At 40.8% G+C, this 9,951-nt stretch overlaps 1 non-coding gene across 1 annotated transcript; it reads left to right on the top strand.

Annotated features, from left to right (window-relative positions):
* The first annotated feature begins 3,901 nt into the window (after window positions 1-3,901).
* LOC144691277 (small nucleolar RNA U3) lies at window positions 3,902-4,117 on the top strand. Its single transcript, XR_013579082.1, has one exon. It is a non-coding gene; the product is annotated as a small nucleolar RNA U3 (small nucleolar RNA).
* The last annotated feature ends 5,834 nt before the right edge of the window (window positions 4,118-9,951 follow it).

The raw sequence follows: 9,951 nt of genomic DNA, 5'->3' as shown, positions 1-9,951 counted from the left end.
GATGGATATTTATGTTCGATGGTAATAACAATGATGTTAATAATTTTCAAATAGCTCAGTAGTACTTGACATTGGTAGAATTTGGAGTGTGCTAGATCTGTTATGAGCAAGGTTAATTGGTTCAAAGTTTCCATCGATAACTTAAACTAGAAATCTTGCAAACCTTCTGGTTCCCCCATTATCATCACAATGCTGTAATTTTAAAAAGAAATTCTTGGAAAGTGGGAATTTCTGGTAAGTTTGACATTTATTGCCTTAAAAAGGTGGTAGTGGGCCACCTTCTTTACTGTAGCAGTTTGATACAAGCAAGTGGTTTACCAAGTCAGTTGAGAAAGTGGATAAATGTTACCCACATTGGTGTGGGATTGAGGTGACGTAAAGGCCAGACTGGGTAAGGATTGCAGGGTTAGGACATTCGTGATCATTAATGTGTTTTTATAACAACCAACAGTTTCATGGTCACTGTTACCAGTTTATTTTTACAGATTTGTAAAACTGAAATCAGATTTATAAACTTGCCATGATGGGAGATGAGTTCACTTGTCTCTCGATTGCTAGTCCAGTACCATAACCAGCAGAGTTCTTGGTGCATTTGGTCTTTCTTCCTTCACTAATGAGAAAGTAAATCCCAGAACTACATCAGTTAGATATATTCTCTATAATATTCAGTACTGTAATTCTGGAGTTAGCAATGGCTTCTTTTAAGCAGGATGATTACAACACTTGGAGCAGGAGAAGTCAACACAGCTCCTTGGGCCTGCTCCACTATTCAATAAGGTCAGGACTGATCAACTCCACTTTCCCACCCTATCCCTGCATGTTCCTTGATTCCCTTCATGCACAAAGATCTATTACTCTTGGTCCAAAATGTATTCAGTGGCTGACCAGCCACAACCCTCTGGGCTAGAGGATTCCAAAGATTCACAGCCCTGTGGGTGAAGAAATTTCTCCTCATCTCAGCCCCAACTGGTTGATCCTTTATCCTGAGCCTATGCCCTGTAGTTCTGGACTCTCCAGCTAGGGGAAATGGCCTCTCAGCATCTACCGTGTCAAACACACTCAGAATTTTATACATCCCAATAAGGCCACCTCTCACTCTTCTAAACTTCAGAGAATGTAGGCCCATTCTTCTCACTCTCTCTTCATCAAACAATCTCTCATCCCAGGAATCAGTTCAATGAACCTTTATGGCATTCTCTCTAACATTTAATGGCATTACCATTACTGAATCCCCCACTATCGACATCCTGGCAGTTGTCATTGACCAGGAACTGAACTGGACAAGCCATATAAATACTGTGGATACAACAGCAGGTCAGAGGCTAGGAATTGTACGGAGAGTAACTCACCTCCTGACTCCCCAAAGCCTAACCACCATCTACAAGGCACAAGTCAGGAGTGTGATGGAATACTCCCCACTTGCCTGGATGAGCACAGCTCCAACAACACTCAAGAAGCTTGACACAATCCAAGGCAAAGCAGCCCATTTGATTGGCACCCCTTCGACAAACATTCACTCCCTCCACCACCAATGCACAGTGGCAGCAGTGTGCACCATCTACAAGGTGCACTGCCGGAACTCACCAAGTTCCTGAGGTAGCACCTTCCAAACCCTCGACCACGACCACCCTGACTTGGAAATATATCACCGTTCCTTCACTGTCGTTGGGTCAAAATCCTGGAATTCCCTTCGTAATAGCACTGTGGGTGTACCTACACCACAGGGACTGCAGTGGTTCAAGAAGGGAGCTCACTACCACCTTCTCAAGGGCTATTAGGGATGGGCAATAAATGCCGGCCTAGCCAGCAATGCCCACATCCTATAAATGAATGAAAAAAAAGCAAGTATATCCTTCCTTATGTAAGATGATCAAAACTGTACAGAGTATTCCTGGTGTGACCTCATCAAACCCTGTACAATTGCAGCAAGATTTCCTTATTCTTACACAAAAACTGACTGGCAATAAAAGCCATCATGCTATTGTGTATAATTCTGAAGGAAATGGGAGAAACTCCATTACATAGTGGGGCTACGGCAGATATATTCAGAATACAAAGACAGCGATCAGAATATAACCACAATCTTTTGTGTGTCTTTATCTGAACATAAAACAACAATGGAACAAATAGGATTTTATGCAAATAGACTGCTATATAATGGGAGCATGTACATAAAACTTCCATCTAGGCTTTGTGTTTCTATCTAGTTGTTGAAAAATAATTCAAACACTGAAAGTATATCAACTCGATCCTGTATAATACTCCATATTGTAATTCATTGGCCTTTATGAAAAAGTGTTTTTGATAAATGATTCTACTCTCCAAAGGAATCAAAGTTGTTTTTGGAGAATAGAACACTTCACAATGTTTCTCATCCAGCCTTAACGTCAGGTGCGATATAGTAAGAAGCTAGAGTAAAAGCTGAATCTACTATGTCCCAAATTCTGGCTTATCACCTTCAGGTGAGCTCTCCTACTGCGTCAGTCACACTGTCTATTTCTCGCTCTGTGCCATTTTCTGGCTGCTCGGAGTGTAATTATGGGTTGGGAAATTTTTTCTGTGAGTTCGTATCCAGTAGAGCTGGGCTGAGGCTACTGGATCTTAGCAGTGAGGAGGACAATATCATTCTGTCAGTCTATCAGGCCCCAGGGTCCAAAGTTGGAATGGCTGTGTTAACCCCCTTGGGTCACATTGCTCATTGTGGTCATGTATTCTTTAATGGTGTGTGCTAATTAGAATTTGTGAACTGGTCTGAAATGCAAAATGAAGGGTCCCATCTGAAGCAATAACTGTTGCTCTCTTCCATTTGTTGACAGACAAAAGTAACAAAACATGATGGTTCCAAAACTCCTTATAGCCAGTGAAGTACTTTCTGAAATGTAGTCGCTATTGTAATGTAGGAAATGCGGCAGATAATTTCTGCAAAGCAAGCTCCCATTAATAGCAACATGATAACAACCATTTAATCTGTTTTAGCAAATCACCAAGGTTCCTCCGACAGCACCTTCCAAAACCACGACCTCTACCAACTAGAAGGACAAGGTCAGCAGATGCACGGGAACACCACCACCTGCGAGTTTCATTTTGACTTGGAAATATATCACCGTTCCTTCACTGTTGCTGGGTCAAAATCCTGGAACTCCCTCCCTTACAGCACTGTGGGTGTACCTACACCACATGGACTGCAGCGGGTCAGGAAGACAGCTCATCATCACCTCAAGGGCAATTAGGGATGGGCAATAAAAATGTTGGCCTAGCCAGCCACACTCATGTCCTGTGAAAGAATAAATAAATAAATAAATAAATACAAGGTGATGGCAGAGGAATAGATTCCCAGCAGGACACTGGGGAGAACTCTAGTGTCCTTCTTCAAATCATGACATGAGATCTTTTAGGAGTAGCTGAGAAGAGAGACTGGGCCCTTAGTTTAACATCTCATCAAAAAGTTAGCTCCTACTACAGTGCAGCACTCCCTTTGTACTGCACTAGAGTGAAAACATTGACTGGGATTCAAAGTCATGGAGTGGGAAATGGAAGTATGCTTCCAGTGGGAGGGGTGCATTGTGGGAAATTAGGGTAGAAATTCATGGATTAGGTGCCTGTGATTTCTTGATACAATTCTGTTCCTGCACCGGTTTGGGGAATATGTAGGAGCACAGATTCAGCCTTGTAAACCTTTTCTCCAAATGCAAGGGGACTTGTTTTATGTGTTATGAGTAGCAAGACAAAATGGTCACATTGGTATGTCATTCCTTGTCCCAGTGTTTGTCCTTTGTGATGCTCTATATTGTTAATGTTGAATTTGTGCTGCAATAGGATATCTGCCTTAAGTTAGTAATTAAGCACAACTGTCCCTAGTTGGGGACAGGTTAGGGAATCATTGCAAGAGTATGTAAACCAGTTCACTATACTCTGAGGGATCATTTCTATAGTTTTTTTTCTTGAGAAATGTGTTTCTAGAGTGTTTGGTCTCACAAACCACGAGCAGGATTTATAGTGTTCTCTTCTGAGCAGGAAGCAGACATTGAGTATTGCTTTCAGCAGCTGTTCTCTGTCATTGATGAGTGTTCCTTCTCTCTCTTGTGGAGAGCTGGAGGAAGAGAACACAGCCTGAGTGTCTGAGAGGAAACGGGGGAGTCTGTGACTTTACTTTGCTGTCTTGGAAATAAACCTGTTTTAAGGTACAGGCAAGCTTCAGACTCATTCGTCCTCAACATACAATTATTGGAATTAACATATATTAGAATATTTGGGTTAGAAATTTCTCTCGGCCATTGGCGCAAAGTGGGTGATATCGGATCGGCTGGCCATTCTACGTAACATCTGACATTGAATTCTGTTCGGGGCAATGGAATGGAATCAGGCACTGAGTCTAATGGGAAAGCTAATATGTTATGGAGTTGATCTTCCAGGCAACTTTTCTTAGTGGATACATTTAACTTTATTTACAAGTTAGCAGCAGCAACTACATGTGTGCAACAAGCTCCATAACTAAAGAAGAACTCTGCTGTGGACGTTCCCCGTGCTGCTAACACATTGGTTTACACAGATCATGTGATCTTACAACACAGGATTATTCTTAAAGCTGCAGTCCAACATTTCCCCAAACTATAATTACTATGTTCCTCTCCCTTTAACTTTTCTGTACATTTTGTATTTACAAGGATATTGTCAGGAAGATATATTAATTCTCATAATGTTACTGGAATTTATTGTAAAATAGAGTAATAGTGGGATGTGTGTGTGTATGTGTGTGTGTGACTTAATTGAATTAGAGGCAGCTAGTCTGGGTGCTTTGATGTAAGAAGAGAAGTTAGGTTTGAACTGTTAACTAGGTAAACTTGGGGGAAGTTTAGGAACGTAGGTGTCAAGGGACAATTTGCATTTTTAAATAAACAAGACTAGATTGTTTTAAAAGTGGGAGTGTAATGTATACCTAGCCAGCAGAAGTTGTAAGAAATAGTGTGTTTATTTATTTTTCCCAAAGATTACTGGTGGAATTGGTACTATGATAGATTTTTTATTAGTAGAGAGGTAAAGTTCAAAAGACATAGTAAAACAATGGTAATTTGCATTCAAAGGGGAAAATATGTATATAGGAGCAAAGGTTGTGTGTAAGGGAAGGCAGTCTAAGATTCAACAAGTGTGAAACGCCTTCAGCATCTATGCCTCAAACTGCTGCCTTCAGGGACTGAAGTTAAGAGAACTCATGTTGAATTCAGTTGTTCAGGGTATCATTTACTTTGCCTGGGTCTTTTAAAAATATGTCTTACTATTGCCTTAATGAAAGTGTAACTGGGAATTAGTTTGATTAGAGGATTTAGAAGTTATCATAGTAGTAATTTGTAGATCTATATATGTATTTAAAGTTATTTATTCTATTAATAAATGTTTAATCTAGTTTTGTAAAAACCTATAAGACTTGGTGGTCTTATCACTACTGAATTCAAGGCATGCATCTCGAAATTCACACAAATTGCAAAACAAGTTGTGGAAATTGCTTCAAGTTTCCCTTTGGGATTTGAACAACTCAGCATTTACCATCAGCTGTGCCATAACATATATTTATCTCATGACATTACAATATTTACACAGGTCATGAAATTACAAGTTCAGTCTTTCAGGTGGTTTCCTGATTCGCATGGAATGTTGCAGCTCTACAACTTCAGATTCTGTTGTAGAAAACACATTCTCTGGAACCGCATTAACATTAGGTACCTCATTCGGCACTTGCAGTTCAGAGTCCTCTGCTCCGACGGAGACATCGGGCATGCCTGTCCTTGATTGAGCAACTTCAACAGGAACCATAGGTTCAGCAATGGTTACAGGTGATACATCATTTTGTTGGGGTATCTCTCTTTTTCTTAAATGATCCACATGCTTATGGGTGATACGGCCCTCCACTTACACGTGGTATGACAATGGTCTGGCCACAAAACTCACTTTACCAGGTAACCACTTCGATCCTGCACTGAAATTCTTTACACATACTGCTTCACCAACAGTAAATTATTGCTCATGACTATGCAAATCATGAGTCGCTTTTTGGTTCCCTTGACTTTTCTTCACCTTCACCTCCAAATTGGGAAGTATTAGGCTTAGCGTTGTCTGAAAACGGCACCTTGATGAAACGATAGAGGCATATTCGGAACTCCTGGATAAGCAAATGCTGCGAACTGGCACTTGTATCGTTGGATTGACTTGTGTTTGACTAGCGTTTGTGTATGATAATTCTGATAGTTGCAAGTGAACAAATGGCATAGTCATGGGTTGCCTCTGATCCAGAGTTCTAGAATGATTCACAAAATCAGGATGGGGAGCAATGCTGAATCCCACACAGTATGATTTTTTTTTTAAAGTCTCAGTTTAGTCTCGGCCTTCTTTTTGACTTCACTGTCAGCCAGACTTCCCTCAGATGCAATCTCAACTTGTCATAGTTCAGTAGTTGAGCTACCCATGACTTAATTATCTACTCACATCTTGGAAAGTTCTTTTGCTTTCAAAGCCTCTTTAGCTTTATTTAACTGATTCTTCAGCTCTCCTGTCTCCTTCCTATATCTGTTGGCTTCCTCCTGGAAACTTGAACATTGCTGCACCTTCTCCGCCAAATGGTTCTTCAGTTTGTTATGAGAGGTGTTAAATTCTTCCCGCTTCTCTTTGTAATTTTTTAGAGGCACAAACTTTGACCTGAGGGATTCTTGTAGTGTATGAAGGTCTTTCAACAGGTTTTCCTTCTCTTTGCAAAGTTCGCTCACTTCATCTTGAACTCTGGCATTCAGCAGAGTCTCTTTGGGGTTCTTCTGCTGTTCTTCCATGTCGTTGTTTAAGGCAGTCTTCATTTGCTTGAAAAGTGCATTTTCCTTCCTCAGACGCACTCCTGCTTTTAAAAAATACGTTTCAAGATTTCCTCTAGGTTAGCCAAGTGTTCCTTTTCTGTGAACCCTGTTATCAGTACATCGTCCAGGTAGAACACAACCTGAGGTAGTCCCTGTAGTGAGCTTTCCATTGTCCTCTGAAAAATAGCATAGGCTGAGGAAACACCGAAGGGCAGGCGTGTATATTGATGTAACCCTTTGTGGGTATTTATGGTTATGAATTCCTGGGAGACGTCATCCAACTCCAGTTGCCCATATACGTGACTCATATCAAGCTTATATACGTTGACCCTCCTGCTAGTATAGGCATATAGGTCGTCAATCTTGGAAATAGTGTACCTGTCCTGTTTGGCTGCTCTGTTGACCGTTAGTTTATAGTCCCCACAGATCCAGATGGTCTGGTCTTGTTTAAGGACAGGGACTATGGGTGCTGCTCATTCTGAGAACTGAACCATTTTTATGACACCCAGCCCCTCTAGCTGGTTCAACTCAGTGTCAACCTTCTCTCTCAGAGCATATGGCACCGATCTTGCTTTCAAGAAGCGAGGTTTTGTTTCTGGGTCCATGTAAATCTTGGCCTGTAGGCCTTGGATTTTTCCCAGTTCATCCCTGAAGATGTTGTCATTTTTTTTAGCAGCTCTGGTAGTCCACCTGCTTGCAACTGGAAGATTTCGGACCAGTTTAATTTAATCTCCTTCAACCAATCTCGCCTTCGAAGGCTTGGCCCTTCACCTTCTACCCCCATCACTGGTAGCTGTGCCAATTGGTGTCTATAATGTACAATTGCTCTGATGATACATTTTACTTGGATTTCTTCATCTGTGTACATTTTCAACTTGGCAGATGTTTGATCCAAATTTAATTGTTGATCACCTTTATTTAAATATCTGAAAGTGCGTTCTCCTATTACAATGGCAGAAGCACCCGTGTCTACTTCCATTTTTAATGGTTTACCATTCACTTGCACAGTAACAAATATTGGCTGTGTCTTCCCAACTTTCATGTTGAATAATGAATAAATGTTAGAATTGGTTGTTTCTGGCTCTTCTGCACTTTAGACTTCATTGGACTTCGTTTGTTGTTTGGAAGCCTGTTTAAATCTCGCTTTGCACTATCTCATTATGTGTCCACTTCTGTGAAAAAATAACATTCTACTTTTTTAAATTGCCAAATGCTAGAAGACTGATTGCTTCCACGTCGAAGAAAGTTATTTTTTCATTTAGTTGCTAAGCTGTTTCCTCTCATTTTTCGGTTAGCGGGGGCTGTTTCCCACTTTGCTGTGGAGTCCCAGCTTTTTGCAACACTATCGGCTGACTGTTCCCACCCGACTAGGAGAGTGGCACCATTTTGTGCCCCTTGATTTGCTTGTGAATCCCTTACAGCACTTTCCATCACCAGCACTATTTCTAACACTTTCTTAAAATCAAGATTCACTTCAGTCAGCAATCTTCGCTGAATAGTGTCTTCCTGCATACCACATGCTAAACGGTCTCTGAGCATGTCATTTAGGGTTTCACCAAAGTCACAATATTTCATTAGTTGTTTTAATTTTGCCACATAAACAGCATTTGTCTCCCTCAGGGCTCTATTCAGTGAATTGAACCTGAACCTCTGCATTGTGATTGAGGGCTTGGGTTGAAAATGTCCCCTCACGAGGTCTACTAATTCGCTGAAGTTCTTTGAATCTGTAGGTCTTGCTCCCGCAAATACTCAGGAGAATCGCTTTCCTCTTTTCCTCCCCTATGATTTTGTTTGCTTGAAAGAAGAACACAAGATGTTCTGTATATTGACACCAATTTTCTGTGGCTGGCTCAAAGGGATAAATGCTGCCAAACTGTGTCATTTCAGATGTATATATCTTTTATTTTTAATGAATTTAGATACTCACAATCACTAGGTGAGGAACAGCACTGAATCTGATTTATCCTTGTCGCCAGTTTGTTATAGAGTTGATCTTCCAGACAACTTTTCTTAGTGGACACATTTAACTTTATTTACAAGACAGCAGCAGCAACTACACGCATGCATCAAACTCCATAACTAAAGAAGAGCTCAGCAGTAAAAGTTTCTTGCGCTGCTAACAAAGTGGTTTACACAGATCATGTGATCTTATAACACAGGATTATTCTTAAAGCTATAATCCAATATTTTCCAAAACTATAATTACCACACAATATCAATCGTTTTCTACCATTGTCCGAGATGAATTTCTAGCTGGCAGACTTTACACTGATGAACAAAGAACAAAGAAAAGTACAGCACAGGAACAGGCCCTTCGGCCCTCCAAGCCTGCACCGATCATATTGCCCGTCAACTAAAACATCTTGCACTTCCGGGGTCCGTATCCCTCTATTCCCATCTTATTCATGTATTTGTCAAGCTGCCTCTTAAACACCACTATCGTACCTGCTTCCACCACCTCCTCTGGCAGCAAATTCCAGACACTCACTACCCTCTGCGTAAAAAATTTGCCCCGCGCATCACCTTAATAGTTTTCTCCTCTCACCTTAAATCTATGTCCTCTAGTAATTAACTCTTCCACCCCGGGAAAAAGCTTCTGACTATCTACTCTGTCCATGCCACTGATGCTTTCACACATTCCTGATGAACACTGCTCAGAGTGATCTCAGCAGCAGCTACCATAGGGGTTCAGTCGCAAGTATTTAATCACGGATGGAGAAAAGCCTTCCTGAAACTGCATGCTGCCCAATTTCATTTTTCTGAGATTGTCAATTACCATTGCCCAGCATAAATTATCCCAAATGTATTCCCTTGACACTAAAGTATTGATTCCAGGTAAGTTTGGATGTCGCTGATGAATAAGGTCTTTGGTTATATTTCTAATGATGCGCCTCCTTGATTCCATCCCCTGTTCTATTGATTCAAATTATGAATAACTCTTTTGTTCAATTTGTCTAGTCGGACATAGAAGATGAATCGGATGATCAGTAATTACAGCTGTCTTCGACAAGAGGCTGGTGTTCCAGAGATCAGTCGAATAAACCTCATGTGTCATTAAATTTATTAGCGAATGATATTCTGGCTCATTTTTGGAGCTTTTACTGTCTTATTGGAA

The sequence above is a fragment of the Cetorhinus maximus genome, chromosome 15, assembly GCF_964194155.1.
Source record: "Cetorhinus maximus chromosome 15, sCetMax3.hap1.1, whole genome shotgun sequence".
Lineage (NCBI taxonomy): Eukaryota > Metazoa > Chordata > Chondrichthyes > Lamniformes > Cetorhinidae > Cetorhinus > Cetorhinus maximus.
This window is presented reverse-complemented; position numbering and strand designations above follow the sequence as displayed.